Source organism: Agrilus planipennis, unplaced genomic scaffold (assembly GCF_000699045.2).
Source record: "Agrilus planipennis isolate EAB-ADULT unplaced genomic scaffold, Apla_2.0 scaffold28, whole genome shotgun sequence".
Taxonomy (NCBI): domain Eukaryota; kingdom Metazoa; phylum Arthropoda; class Insecta; order Coleoptera; family Buprestidae; genus Agrilus; species Agrilus planipennis.
This window is the reverse complement of record NW_020438897.1, coordinates 1,747,771-1,764,686: the sequence shown is the minus strand read 5'-3', so window position 1 is coordinate 1,764,686 and position 16,916 is coordinate 1,747,771. Positions and strand designations below refer to the sequence as shown.

General features: G+C 32.4%; 1 long non-coding RNA gene across 1 annotated transcript in view; it reads right to left on the bottom strand.

Moving 5' to 3' along the window:
- Positions 1–13,692, bottom strand: part of LOC112904047 — a 64,911-nt gene extending 51,219 nt beyond the window's left edge. Inside the window, exon 1 of the long non-coding RNA XR_003230867.1 lies at positions 13,513–13,692. This is a non-coding gene — a long non-coding RNA (uncharacterized LOC112904047). The remainder of the gene's footprint in view (positions 1–13,512) is intronic.
- Between the last annotated feature and the right edge of the window lie 3,224 nt (positions 13,693–16,916).

Below are 16,916 nucleotides of genomic sequence, written 5' to 3'. Positions count from 1 at the left end.
AAATAGTTGAAAACACCTCGTGGTGACCTAGACAAAAATTTTCAGTCTCTCCCCAGTCTCTCAGAGTCTTTCAGCGGCTCTGAGAGTGTCTCTCATAGTCTTTCACAGTCTCTCAGTTATTGCCTAGGTGTTTTTATGGATCTCTTACAGTCTTTGTATGAGAGACTCGAACGATAAAATTGTTAATTCAGAGATTCGAGTCTCTCACAGAGAGACTGAATGAATAAAACTGAAAAATTGAGAGACTCGAGTCTCTTGTAGAAAGACTGAGATCTCTGAAATATGTTTAACTTTGAAAATTTTAATCATGTCCATCGAGACACCATTTATTAAGAGATTCGAGTCTCTCGTTCAGAGACTGGATATGAAATGAGGATCTCTCTATGAGCCACTCGAGTCTCTTGTTCAGAGACACTGAACAGTTTTTTTGACAATCTCTCGACAGTCTCTCTCACACCAGAGAGACGGAGACTCGAGTCACGCTTTCAGAGACTCTGAGAGACTGAACATTTTTATCTCGGGGACAAACTAGAGTATTTCTTCAAAGTGTGTGTATTAAGTAACATTACGTCGTATATTTAACCATTTATATATTTATTATTTTCAATTGTGATAGTATATTTATTATTTAACACCTACACAACCAATAAGTTTTGGACTAGAAATAATATGCACTTGTACAAAAAAAAACATGTCCATCTGCTATACATCCCTTTAATTTAAAAAACTAGCCTTGAGAAAGACCAACAACTGAAAGCGAAACGTTGGCAGTTGTTTTTTTTAAAAAAGACTCTAATTCCTACTGAATTTGATTTATCCATAGATTAAATATTAAGGGAGGAATGGGGAAAAGAATTCCAGATATAAGTATTTCAAAAATTACTGTATACCATCTAACTAGCTATGCCGTGTTCTTGTACGAAACAAACAAATAAATTTTAGTGAATGATATCGTATCAGTAGAGCACTCACCATTAGAACATAATGACATGTGTACATCAACAATTGCCATTATGGTTTCCAACTAGACCCATTAATAAAAAGAAAGTTCCTGTTAGTAGTTATCCATTCAAGATGAGTATCTGAGGCACGGAGGAAACATGGACGGATTGAGAATAACAACATCCTCTATTTCCGGTCGTGAACCTTTTGTTCTAACTCGCAATCTGTTTAATAAAACCTAACGAGCTCGTCTTGCAAAAATTTTACCAATCACTCGTCCTTAATGAATTGTAATTATTTGCCTAATTTCAACTTACACGAATTTTAATTTGGGATTAAGAGGTTTAAACGGTGATAATTAAACTGAAGTGACGGAAACCGTTGAGTGAATAAAGTCACCGTAGAATTACACGAAATAAAATTTTGAATATTGAAAGTTGTTGTCGATGTTTTACGGAAAGATTTTGTTTTTGGAGTGCCTCCACTTTAGCAATATCAAGCAATAAGTAATCAGCAAGCAAGCTGGCAATCTATTTGCCTTCATATCAGACTTCCATGGCGGAAATGTCTTGGTGAGAAGGAAGAAATGGAGATCTTAAATTATTGCCTCAATAATTCCCGGAAATTTTTGTTTTAAGGTTACATATTACAGGATTCTTCTTTCACTCCTATCCATTGCTTTAACAAAATTCTGACCTCGCGACAGTACCGCCTTTACCAAAAGGGTACACGAGGCACTTGTCCAGGGCCCCCGTCCTCACGAGGGCCCCGGAAGGCCGATATTATTTGCTTACATTACTCTTTTTTTCCGAATGCAGAATGCACCCTAATTAATTACACTACAACACCATCTATCCTGATTCTGATCCTGGTACGTACTGTGATGAAATATGAATATTTGGATTCGAAAACGGCCAGAGTTTTTTAAAAATAAAAATTGTGACTTCTCCAGATTCAAGTGGTAAAACAAAAATTAGACACTTGACTAAAAATATTTTCACCCGTAAATTGACGAATGGGGAGTCAATAGAAAGAAAAAGGCGCCTTGATTCACCGTCGAAGAAATCTGTGTATTGTTATTCCTGTAGGCCATTTAGTACGAGTGCTGGTACTGGTCATAATTTGAATTCTCCAAATGTATATAAAGACTGGAAGCATTTAGTAACTTTAGACGAGTTGCTAGTGAGTAGTTGTTTCAATATAACGCAGCCAAAGTCAATTATTGGAAGAATGTATTTAGAAGAATTGTTTTAGTAGTGAAATTTTTGGCTTCAAGGGGCCTTGCTTGGTGATAGCACACCCTAAAATATTCGCACTTAATTCGGCGAACAGCGACAAAGTATATTTGTTTTAATTAAAAGATCATAACGGACAAATGTTTGTATCATTCAGTTTACTTTACTATCCAAAAGGGCCCCAAATTCTTAAGTGTCCAAGGGCACCGGCATGGTCTAAGAAGGTCCTGCCTCCCGAAGGTTTTTCATTTGTATATGCGTTTGGCTGTTGATTATAGTATGTAAACGGATCTCTTCTTTTTAAGTAAACTTGTGCTGATGTGAAGTTTTGTATGAATTTTATGTATTGTAAATTATAAATGTTCATGTTACAAAATTCTGTTTCCAGATTTGAATTCAGGGTATCAAAATACATTAAAAACACCCAAAAATTGTCATGTCATAAATCTTATATTCATTTTACAACGTGCAAATCGATGACACAAAGGCAATTTTTAAGTAATTTTACTAGTGCATTTATTTTTCCCTTTTTTATTTCTATAAATATTCAACTAATTTTAGTTTACTTCTTCCTGATTTGAAAAGAAATTTGACTGCTGTGTTTTTTAAGATTACATGTATTAGGAGTAGATAAATGTAAACGCAAATGTTAATGTGAATGCTTATCTTTACATTTAACATTACACAAGCACACTTTCACATTATTTTTATAGTTTGTTTTTCAAGAAGTATCTATAATAAAAATCAGTTTTGAATTTACTTTTTTAAAATTCGTTAAAGCTGAATAAAAAAATCAAAAAATAATATACAAATTCCAAAAGCGTCTGCATTCAACATTTTGATTTTATCGTACGTATCAAATTTTTCGATATAATATATGCAGCTATGCAGAAAATCTCAAGGTATCAGGATATGTGTAAAAGAATTATTAAGTAACTTAATTTTTGTTACAGTTTTCGTCTTTACTTCCTGCTTCTCTTTTATTAAAAATCTATCCTGAGCATTTGTTAGAAGTATTTACGTTACCTATCTAATGCATGTAAGGTATTAATAATAAATCTACTTTTAATTTCCTTTTATGTTGTAATTATTTTTCTTCACAAATAGTAATAAAATGCCTGTCATATTGAAGTTATAGATTTAATTAGTTTGATATCAATTAAGTTGTACTTAATACAAACACTTTGTATTCATTTTACGTTTAAATTGTTGTAGACGTGCTAAATTTTCATTTTCTGTGCTGGTAATTGTCGGTTTGTAAATACCAACGTGAAGGTCAATCAAATGAAATTCTAAATCAATACTGTTTAACAATCGGTTTAGTTACACTTTCGTTTCCTTTCCAACCGTGACATCTTATTCTGTTTTCACCATGTATAGCACATGTATGATGTGACGCGATCAAAACCATGAAGTTCTTTTGTTCTCTTTTAGTTTTAAACATACCAATTCAACGCTGTTAAAAAGTTAGAAAAGAGAATACCACAAAAAATATTTTAAATTCAAACGTTACCTTCGACATGAGAGATTTCTTTTGACGAACAAATTTTTTTTAAGTTGTTCTTCACTTCACTTCACTTCACCGAGACAGGGCTTAAAATAATGCCGAAGAATTTTTTTTATAATTTTATTAGATCCTTTAGGCGGCAAATTAAAAATGATTTACGCAATAAAAATTTCGTTCTAAGTATTCTTGGTTTCAATTAATAGCATATGTGAGTGTGTCTTAAACCTTATCTTGCATAATAGTCAAATTAGACTGTATAAAATAACGAAATAAACAATTACTATCTATCTTAAATTTTGTCTTGTAAGTTTGCACTATGTGTTACTTATTATAATGAAATGGCCTGAGGTATACCTACGTAAAAACATTTAGTGAAACTATCCACAAGGTGGTAATTAATATTTTTGCAAGCATAACTCTTAATTAGAATATTTACGTATGCATTTAATTAAAAAAAAGAACATAAAGCAACATTATCAAAACTTTTATTTGTGTAATTATTTTTACCATGCGTATAAAGACAGGGTCAACTTAATGATGTAACAGATTCTAAAATTACAAAGTGAAAGTCCATAATGAGGAGCTGATTAATTTTACCTATTTTGTAACAAAATAGCATAAAATGTTTCTTTTTTATAACAAAAAAATTAATGTGAAAAAAATATGCAGGCCCTGTGATAGATTATATAAGTAAATTTAAATTATACCCAAGATAAAAATGTTCAGTCTTTGAGAGTCTCTGAAAACGAGACTCGAGTCTCCGTTTGTCATCGAGTCTCTCTAGTGTCGCTGAGAGAGACTGTCAAAAAAAATGTTTATGGTCTCTGAACGAGAGACTCGAGTCGCTCATAGAGAGATCCTCATTTCGTATCCAGTCTCTGAACGAGCGATTCGAATCTCTGAACGAGAGACTCGAGTCGCTCATAGAGAGATCCTCATTTCGTATCCAGTCTCTGAATAAGAGACTCGAATCTCTGAACGAGAGTCTCAATAAGTGGTGTCTCGATAGACATGATTAAAATTTTCTAAGTTCAACATATTTCAGAGATCCCAGTCTTTCTACGAGAGACTCGAGTCTCTCAATTTTTCAGTTTTATTTATTCAGTCTCTCTGTGAGAGACTCGAATCTCTGAATTAACAATTTTATCGTTCGAGTCTCTCAGACAGAGACTGTGAGAGATCCATAAAAACACCTAGGCAATAAATGAGAGACTGTAAAAGACGCTCTCAGAGACGTTGAAAGTCTCTGAGAGACTGAAAATTTTTGTCTACGGTATTCATTAAGCCACTTATATTTTAAATAGTAATCACCCGTTATCACAAAGTTATCAGTTTTGGGATTGCTTGGCGAAGCACCTCTACTACTTCCTTTACTAATACCTCACATTAATCCTGCATTATCCTTACTCTTAAATATTTACAATCGAGTCTCGATAATTTGAAACTCAAGGACCAGAGATTAATTTCAAATTATCAAGAGTTCAAAATAACAAGCGTTTAAATAACCACGAGGAGGAGGGGGAACTCAAGTAAATAAGAGTTTGATAAAAATTCGTGATTTATTGTTATTAGAAGTTCATAATCCAAAGAATTTTCGATAGTGGAGTTGGCGGTTCTTCTTCTTCGTTTTCTTTCTCATCCTCATATAGAGAGACCATATTCATCAATGCGGCTTCGGTTAGGACACCGTGGACACTGATGTCATCGTCAACATGAGCACAATAAACAAACGACAGGTCTGGCATGATAAATGCTTCAAATTATAGAGAGTAGGGAAGTTCTGACTTCAAATTATCGCATTTTGGCGAACAAGGTACTACTCCTTCAACTTCAAATTACCGAGGGGACCAATTAACATTTTTTTATTCAATTTGTCGAATATTTTTCAAGGGACCGGAAAATTTTTTGAAATTATCGAAAGATTCAAATTACCAAGTGTCAAATTATCGAGAGTCGACTATAGAGCCTTTTCCACACTGACATATGTGATCTCACTATTCTTATTTGCTTTACAAACCAATTAGTCTTTAATAATCGTTTTCGAATTTTCAATATTCATTTATATAGTAACATTAGTAAAACAATAAAAATTACATATTGATTATTTAATCACCTACGGAAAGCATTTGTGATTTTTGTAGTCTGCGAGCAAACACGCTGGAACATATGTTATGTAGCTTACAAAGTTAGTTGCGACTTACGTTCACCCTACTTAACTAAACTTAATTCTCATGCGTAACTGATGTCGTATTTTCTATACTTACTTTATGAGCTGGTTTATACAAACCATGCGGATGACGTAAAACTAACTTTGGTATAATTTAGAACTATACATGTATATTGATCACGAGCAGAAAAATCTCTTTTCAATTAATAAATTTATTAATTAAGGCATTTGGTAGGTGCGGCAAGCATTTATGACATAGTTTAGCTAGGTAGAAGGTGTAGCAGTTACATTTTTGTAAAAAGCAAAAGTAGGTGTAAGAATAATAAGATAATTATATTGTCACACTGTCGCATTTAACGTGAATCAACTCATTAGACAGGCCTTCGCTGTCAGTTCGTACAAAATCAATCAATGTCTGATATAGTAAATGAAATAGAATAACACTTCTTTGAGAACACACTTTGATTAGTAAGCATTGATTAAAAATTTGAGAGATCACTATTCAACAGTATTTTAAAACGTTCATGTTTCTATAATTCCAAATTAAATTAACAATGCGAGATGCGAAAATGTTAAATGTAATAACAAGTGCACGTAGATCTTTTCCTTGTTTTTATTTCTAAAGATCGATTCATACTTTCGCATACCGGTCAAGCTACGGTTACAAATCAGGATCACATCAAATATGCCACCATTCACAACATACGACACGCAGGAGAGAAACCTGTGGAAATTTTGAAGTGTTTATATAAAATTCTACAATTGTTTCAATGAAGCTTTTTCAAGTGTACATAGAAATAACTGTGCAGTTCTACGATAAAACTCTGAAACATTACAAAGCATTTTTTCATTATTTATTACGATTATATAAAAAAAAGTTAAATCGTAGTACGGATGTTTCACACTTTCGGTTTCAAGCTAACGCAATGGTTCAGTCACAATCAGATCGAAATATCGTTGGAGAAAAAAAAGAACTTTTGGGTGTTTCATTCCTACCAGCCACTAATGTTGGTGGGCGGGCAGCCCCTCCGGTCTACGCCGGAAGGTAGGGCGGAAGGCCCTCTTCACTCTCCTTTCAGGAATCGTGGGAACAGGTGGGTTGTGGTTCGGGTGAGAAAAATGACACAGAAGAGAATGAAAGATTATCTGCCTCAGCATTTCGAAGATTTTTCTGCCTTACTTTTGAATTTCTACATTTTTTTTAAGATATGGTGGGGTACCCTTTCACTTTTTGAAGTAAAACTTCATTACGCACGGTAGGGTAAGTTCGTTTCATACGAGTTGCTAGGTAACGAAATCATGCAACGGATGTCCTCCCTCTACTCGACCACGTAGTCGAGTTCGTAGTGGAGATCGCTTGAGCCCTGAGCGCGCTTCAATGCAACGTTAGTTACAGGAAACTCCGGCGTGTATAGTATAAAATTTAAATTCATAGTGTACAAATAATACCATTAAACCAATTCCTTAACCCCTATTCCGGTATGTTTGTGTGTTTGAAGAAGTTTCACTTCAGTAGCATGTTGTATAATTACACGTTGTAGTTTTTTTTTTAACATACTGGTCCTTATTAGTAACTACGAGTATTATTCAAATGAAAAAATATACATATGGTACACAAAACTGATAAGCAGTTAGATAACGTGAAAAGTTCTCTAAACAATCGTTGAAATTTTTGTTGTCAATTAGTGTCAATTTTTGTTTCTCCAGAAGATAATTGTTTTAGAAATTAAATTGATTGTTATGTTTGGATGTAAAACCTTACAAGCAATGTTTCGTATCTTTACATAAGTTCGTGCGTGTCAAATTAGCAAAGGAAGTTTGTCGTTTACTTCCTTGTGTATGTTGTTTAATGAAATTTTTAATTTCGCGGTAGGTTCCTACGTTTTACTTTCTGGTACTTCGGTTCTATAGATACCTATTGATTAGGCGTCAGAGCGAATTCCTTTCGAGAAAAAAAGGCTCACGATCAGTGTCTGCTTTCGCTTTTGCACGCAGGCTTTACTCTTGAGTCAATGAATAAAGCGGATCGATTATTCGGAAATAAATAAAATGTAGTTGAAAATAAGTTTAAAATGCAACAGTTGCTAAGGACAAAGGATGGGTAGGCACTTTGGAATGCAGTTACAGTCATCAATCTTTTATAAATAAAAGTATTCCCTATGTCCAAAAAAAAAAAAAAACGGTTGAAGTTGAAATTAAAAAATGGCAAATGTTATTGATGGAACTCTATTAGTATAGAATAGGGAGGATGTACAGATTACGACATCACCCCTAAAGTTGGCCCAGCCAAATGACAAACTTTTGAATTGTTGCCAACCTTCTTTTTTGACGGATATGTTTAGAAGCATAACGTTACGATAGGAAATGGCAACACAAACGAAGTGCGTTCTTTATTTTGTTTGAAAGTCTACATGGCAGTTCTGTTTAAGTTATGTTAACAGCATTAGAGACTTCAACGAGGGTGTCGTAAAGTGAATTTCTACCCTGAAAGGTTAATGCTAAGAAAGATTAAAATGATGTTTGAAATGTAGCAATAAAAATTAAATTAGTAGTGGTAAATTTATTATTTATTGTATTATTAGAGCCTATACATAGATAAACATATTAAAAAAGAAATTGTTACTACCACCCATGTAAGCACTAAACAATTTTAAAAATAGATTGTTTCTAAAACGAGTGGAATTTTCTCTATTTGTGTCTTGTGAAAGCGTTGTTAAGTCAGTTTTGTTATTTAAAGCAAGTATTACTTATTTGAAATGCTTTCAGTGAATAATATTAATAATAAGTTTATTTATACTACACGGTTAAATTTCAATACTATAATGTGAAGATAATGAATACTTTGTAAAAGAAATTAGAAACTTTTTAGAAAAGTTTTGTTTATTATTAGTAGTAATAATTATTGTTAAAAATCGATTACAAGGATTTCAAACAATTTCAAAGGCGGTTCAAACACCAATTAACTAGTATAAACCATACCGAATAAATTCTTGGTATTAATAATCATAAAACTAATTTTTGATTTTCGATTTTTCATTATCAAAAAAAGAAATTGGAGAAACCAGTAAAACTTACTCAATATCCGTAATGTTACTGTCCTTGAAATTTTTATTTCAATATTATTGTAATTATACATCTCCAATTAATAGTATAATTCATATAACTGTATTTTTACTATATATGTTATGTTAAAGAACAGTTAATGTTGTAGAGAATATAATTAAAATACAGAATTTAAATTGTAGAAACGATTTTTGTGCTAATTATAGCAGTTTTATAGATATGTAATTAGAAATATTTAAAATCGTAGGTAGTGTATGATGGGGCTAGTTGAGCATAGGGGCAAGTTGGGCAATCAAAATATCTCGCAAACTATTAACCGTAAGCATGGGTATCGTATGGCGAAAAAAAGGGGTTGCGGGAGGGGTAATCACCGTGTGATAGCTAGCGGCTCGATGAGCGAGTAAACCCCCCATGCGTTTTGTTTATTTTATGACCAAAAAGTAAAAATGTTGTTTATCACAAATTTTCGTCTGTATTATTCAAATGTTCTCTGCTTTTAATTGTACTTTTGATATGTACTGTGGTTCTGGGTATAATTCTTACGAATTTTTTATAACCTCACTTTTGTTTTAAAATTCTGCCTACTTACCCCACGACTCAAACAACTAAACTAATGAATGTTTTATTTTTTGTTAGGATGCGGTCGTACAAGAGGAAGACTAAAAGATGCTCTTACACTACTAATATAAATATTAAAATCTGATTTTTAACAGAAAGGCTGAATCTAATTCTGAAGTTAATCTTAAAATACATTAATGTTTTGTAGATTCTAGTTTCGGTTAATTATTCAAAGAAAACTACTGTAAGTTTTATTATGTTATGTCACTAAAAGACTATAAATAAAGAGCTGATTGTCAAACACATATTTTACTTCATCTCTAGTCAACATTTAACCCATGGTTTGGCTGGACATTCTTAGTGTTCAACTTGCCCCATACCCTTGCTTAACTTACGTCACCTATGGGGTACATTGAGCGTACTTAACTTTCTGGATTTAAACAAATGTAGCTCTTAAATTCGACTTGTCACAAAAAAATTACTATGGACACTTTTGCAAAGGGATAAATTAGTAATCCATCAGACTGCATAATAACTCATTGAGACTTATCATTGTGGAGCTATATCCGCTCAAGTGGAAAATTGTTCAACAAGTCCCACCCTGCCCTATAATTATCCCCTTATATGCATGGTGGATAGTTTTATTAAAAATGTATTATAAAAATAATAGTCAAGAAACACTAAAAAAAAGTTGGAGGATTTTAAAAAACGGTAAAGTGGTGCAACCAGTCACAATGGTCATCATTAAACGGAACATAAAGCAATTAATGTACTTAACAAAAATTAGATTAACTGTGTCATTGATTTCCTCACAAAAAAAATATTCCATCCGAAAGTAAGCCTTAAGTGAACTCATTGAAACAAAACAAGTGTAAAATCGTTTCCTCGTTTTCCTTCAGAATGCTGTTTATTTAATATCAAGCAATAGACATATTACAAGCACATTGATTGTTAATTTCAGGACATAGAGAATAAACCAACAAAACCGCAAAAGATACGGTACGGAAAATCCGTTAAATACGAATTTTATACAATGTGATGGCTGGCTAAGTCGTTGTTCAAGACAGTTTTACAGATGTAATACAATTCTAACGTTAAACTATAATTTTATGGGTATTAATTCTATTTATTAGGGATAAATGCCTCGAAATGTGTATCAGGTATACAACTGGATAAGCATTGCTAAAATTTCATTAATTAACTGCAGTATGTTTACATGTACAAACAACAAATCTAAAAATGTTTCTCTAATCACAATAACATCGCCCAGGATTTGTTCGCGCTTGATCGAAACCTGTAAGGTAGTTTCCCTGAACCTAGAATCTTCAAATGGGGAAAGGCATGTACTAGAAATAAGGGAAAATTAGAAAATTGTACTTTTGCTTCAGGGTGGAATTATTGCATTCTCCCATGTAGGAAGTCACGACAGGATTAAGTTTGGTCCAAGATTGACTCAAGATTTTTCAATATTGGATCAAGCTTGGCAAGCATAATCCTCTATAGGGCAACCAATGCTATTACCAATGATTAACATATATTACACTTGTTTTTAATGTTTAAAGCGTTCTGCGATGTTAATATTTTGGAAAATTATTGATTTTCATGACACCAACACCTACTGATAAAGTTGAATTATGAAACTTAAAAAATTATTTCAATAAAATATTCTAGTAATTTTGTGTGTTGATTGTAAATAATGAACACAATAATTAACTTTATAAAATTTATTTTCGCCCAGTATTGGACATAGTTCGGCAAAACGTTAATGTACTGAATCTTAGTGTTTGAAGATTGGCCAAACGTTGGTCCAGTATTAACAAACCTGTACTTGACTGTCCAAAGTACTGTACCAAATTTGAAGATACGTTACTCTTACGAACCCTGACACCCTGAATATTGGTCCAGTATCGACAAGTCAATGTTTGGTTTCCCATTACTTGTCCAAGTTTGGACCAGCCGTCAAATCCTGTATTTCCTATATGGGCTAAACTTATGTTTTTGAGAGATGGGATGATAGCACACCTTCTGAGGATTATTTAAAGATATACTACAAGTAGAAACAGATGTAGAGGATCTGTGGATTAAAATATAGAAATATAGCTCCAAGTAGTTAGGAACGTGGATGTTCTAGTTTTAGGAAAACGAGAAATGGTTCAAGCTATAGAAAGGAGTCGGACTAACGACCCTATGACGATGATGACACGGTATTACGTTTTCCATTCATGACAAGCAAGTATGGCAAAATTTGATAGTAATTATAAATTAATGGTTTATTAAACTTTGCGGGTTCCGCTAGTCCTAATATCTCGTCCTTGTTGAAAAGTTCTTAAGTTATAAACGATAATGTATCTTTTGTGAAACATCTTACATGATACAAACTTTTATGTTGTTTTATGAAATTGTTATTTAGAAAACCCGACAATACTTTTCCGATCGACAATGATCATTTCCAGCAATAACTTACAATAAAAAAAACGTTTTCATAAAACTCGCTGTATATCGTACGACTAACCCTTGTTCGCGATAGTGAAAACTACATAAACTTTAAGCAAAAAGAGAAATAATGAATTCAGTTATATATACACTGGTTGTGTATATTTCTTTCATATTGACTACTCATTTATTATAATTTTAATAGTGTGTAGATTTGAATTTAATGTTGCTATTAAGTCAGCACCGTTTTATAAATAGATGATCAGAAATAAGAAAAATATTCAGTTTATATCGGTATAATTAAAATAGTTTTCCATTTTTAAAATTTGTTCTTAATTTATCTTATAAGTGTTTAACAGGATCCGATTTTATGTATCATTATCGGAGTTAAACATGTACGTAAAATTAATTGGAGGTCTTTTCATAGTTACAAAGAACAAGGAGAGAAAAAATTTTATTTATTAAAACTTATGTACGTAAGCATTTTCTAATCAAAACTCGTTTCCTTTTCATTTTATTTTTTTTAATAATTACAGCTGTACATTTGAAATTACTAAAGAATTGGATTTTGCGTCTTCAAATCATTTTATTAACAAATTTTATTAGAATATTATAAACCTTTTCAATTACATTTTTATGATGAAATATCAAACAGTTACTCATCGTTGATTAATTTTTATGGGTACCTATTTCAAAATCAACAAAACGAGAATTAGTCCAACTCTTTAACTCGGTGGAATTAATATTGCTGTTTGGGCAACGCAGAAATTTAAAGTTTTTGGTCGGTGTTCGAATATAATTATGACGTACGGTGCTAATTTCTATTTATTTCACAATTGGACATTAATTTAATGTAAATGAACTTTCACGAATTGATCGTAGACACGCTTTAGTTGTGTGACTGTAGTTCTGGCTATTGGCTTGTTGATTAAAATTTTACCTTACTACAACTACTGTATGCCAAAGATAATAAGTGACATTCAAAAACCCATAATTAAGTTTTGTAATACTTGTAATATTTTCTTTTGCGATATATCTTTTAATTTTTATGTTAGAAATAAGCAATACTAATTGAAAAGCGAAACAACAATAGCTGTAATGTCACATTTTGAGCTTAATCTAGCTATATCTCAGCTTTCCAGTTGATTTGCATCAAATTAAGTAGAAAGAATGGCTAAATATACGTCTACTCTCTTGGAAGCTACTTTCTGAAAACTTTTCTGAACATGGAAAGATAAAGTTGTGTAGTATATTGGACACATGCCTATTAGGTTTATACCAATAATTTGTATCGCAAATATTTTCTAGAAGGTTAGAGCTACACTAGGCATTATATAATAGCGCAAAATAGAACACTTTATGTACATTTACTTTATTATTAATAATAAGTGCAAGTTGTTGTAGTAGCTTCACATTCGATGTATGTCCCACTTTTTAAACGGAATCTAGGAACTGTATTCGTATGTCTATCCCAAGCGAATTCTAATGCAACGACTAAATCTCACTTTCAACAAACAATAACTAATTATTGTATGTATAATTAATTAAATGTTTATTTATCAATAGATGAATCTGTAATCGACATGATTCTATATTGTAAAACGCACCTGTAACAAATCGGTCGTCATCTATATTCATTATCCTCATCACCAGCACGTATGTTTGTTATCAATTGCACTGAGTTCAATTAAGCACATCGCGCGCGTACTTTTGGTGAAACGGAATTTCTTTCGCGGTTAGAGCGCCCAATGTTACCTCTATCTCTGCTCGTGTAACTACTTCTTAGCGTAAGCCGTTTGTGTGCCAAACTGAAGACATGAAAGTGCAGCACGACCTGGTGATCGGAAAAAGTCGGAGTAACCGAGGACCCCAATCACTATCCTTCAAGACTTTTAAATATCTGCAATTGTTGCAAATCCAATAGACGATATTGTTCAAAAATCTGCCATTAAAAAATACCAACAGACACTAGGAAGAATTTCAAGCGTTAATTAGTGTAAGATTCAGTATCAAAAAATGTAACTGTAATTTCGTTTTCTTTGGAAATTGAATTTATAACATCGAAAAATGTTTACTTTTTGTTTGGGCAGATTACTGGTATTTTGGCCAGAAAATAATTATCAATAATCAATATACAGAGATATTAAAAGTAAGCTTCATGATTATATGGTAAGACAGCGGTCTACCCCCGTCCTTGAAAAAAGTTTCGCCTTTCAGCTGCAGGGGTTGGTTTCAAAGATATAGGAGTTAATATAATATCGCCGCAAAAAGGATTTCATACATAGAATCAGTAAAGCTGCTCAATGAGTTCCAATGTCTAGGCAGAACGTTACAGAATGTTACAGATTTTTCCTGAATACCCTACATCTGCAGGATTCGAGAATGTTTTAGAATTTTCTAGAACGTTTGAGAACTTTCCCCAATGATAACTGACGATAAAGCGAAGTAAGGGTAAATAAAAATAAAATGGATCCAAACTAGAAGTTATTGATTTTTGATGTTTAAAGAGTCAAGTAACTCAGGATGGAAAAGCACTAGATATATAAAAAAAGGAATAGCGTACAGGGCCGGGTTTTGTGCTTGATGTTTGTTAATTCTGAAAGATTGTTAAAGGTGTATGTTTTGCGTACGGTTTTGTATGGGTATCCACTGCTTGAAAAAAAAAACCTTTGGTAGGTGGTGATATAGGAGGATGTTAAAAGTACCGTGAATAGAAAAGGTTATAAATGAGGAGGAGCAGGAGAAGAAAGAGGAGGAGCAGTAGAAGAAGGAGGAGGAGCAGTAGAAGAAGGAGAAGGAGGAGGAGGAGAAGGAGGAGGAGGTACCTATTAGAAAAAATATGAGAAAAGAAAGCATAGAAATCAATAAGAAACAAGCGAGATACCATATATAAGTTGGTAGGACACTTTTAGAGATATGAAAGACCAGTTACAGACAGAGAAACAAAAACAGGAGTTACGAAAGGTAGATGGACCTTTGCTAGATTCGTGTTTGCAAATATTTAAAGATGTAGGTTACTGGAATTTTGGACAAATACGAAGATTGGCTTAAGATAAGAAGATGTGGGGGTGCATATCAATAATAAATATATACAATCTTCTGGCTGAAGTCCTTATAATTATGGTGAATTATCTCTTATATAATCATTGTCCTGATTGTTTCAAAAAGATAACAATCTGAATTTATTTTACATTTTCACAAAACGAACGATAAAAGATAATACTTTCTTTTGTAAAAAATTTTTCATTTAAACTTTCAGTCACTAAAATAGCAGTAATATCATACATACGTTTAAAATAAGTTAGTTTTTTTGATTGGATATTATTAATAAATAATTTTATCCAGTAAGTGTCCTCTTTAAATACTTATTAATTACCTAAGGCTGATCGAATTAGTGTAACAAGTAACTGTTAATTTTTAAAATATTTCCTTTACTGTTAATCTGCATTTCTGTGACACTTTTAATAAATTATTTATGGGCTATAACTAGAGTACTTATAAGATCCATATCGGCATATAGTAAAAAACCTGAAGAAATGTTTACCGTTACAATCAATTATGCAGTAATTAATTATTATAGGTAAGTACATCTAACGTTGAAATCAATTATCAATGGAGGCTTAAAGTTCGGATGTTCTTTATTACCTTTCGATTCACTTAATGGTTCCAATTGAATTGGAAAGGTAACTAAGCTGTTGCATCATTTCAAGATGTTATCACTTAATGAGTCGTGCATCAAAGTATGTAGAACTTTTTCGATCATCCAGCATACATAAAACGTATCTAATTTTTTTCCTTTAACTATCAATTACAGTTTTCTTCATTATTGCTTTTTTATTTTTACCTCTTCACTATTATAAAAGTGATAATAAATTCCTTATTCTTTAAACTCAGGCAACACGAGTGATTGATTTATATCCATTCATAGGTTACAACTAAAAAACAAATTGTAAATAATATGTACATGTATCATGTATCATATATTATAAATGATGTCATTAAGTAAATAAATATAGTTAATAAGTTACTTCAAGTCACGCTAAGTTTACTTTTTTTTTTAATGGAGTTGGTGTCGTTCATAATAAAAAAAGGACAAACCAAAAATTAGCCCTACTGACTCATGTTCTTTCTCTCGGCAAGAAATACTTTTAATTCTATTAGATAGAGTCGTTCTGAAGAATTATTATCCATGGTGTATACTAACGATCTGCAATTCTTCTGGATCGTCTTCGAACACTTTGGTATTCAGCTTTTTCAGACAATGAAGATGCTATATGAGAGCGAAACGTCGCAGTGGTCAATAATATCTCAAACTTTTTTCGCGCAAGCTTAAACCAAGCTATCTTTATAGGTACGAGAGTACATTTTTAGGTCAGCGGAATGGGAGGGTAGATTTATTAATAGGGGTAGTTGTTAGGAGATAACGAGTTAATTGACTCATTATGGTAGTATAAATACCAAGATTTATCGGAATCCGGTCATAAATCTTTGAACTATTGCCATTCAATCAACTCAATCGAGAAGAAAGTATGAAATATGGAGAAAATCGAGTACCGCAGTTTTATAGTTTCTTACCAAGTAAGAAAAATTTGTCCAAATCATACTAGAAGAGATGAAATTGGTACTCTTGCCTAGATAAAACCATAGTTTATTAGTAAATACAGTCTCATTAAACTCACTTGAAGGCGACCCACCGCCAGGACGACCAACCGATGTGGCCACACCGAAAGAAAACAATATGAAGAAAGTTTTTCATTTATGTTAACGTAGGGTCTTACTTAAAAGAAGAAAACTTTGCTTAAACTATTGTACTTTCTAAAATTAATTTCATGCAATATTGTATATATTACCAGGCAGATATATGTAACAGGCAATGAAGGTAGCTGAAGGACACCACTTAACGACTATTTAATCATTACAATTTTTGCAATTAAAAACGTGTTGGTACCACATTGCGAAGCCTAAATTTTGTCGTTACCGTCAAACCACACGATTCAAAGATTACTTCTCC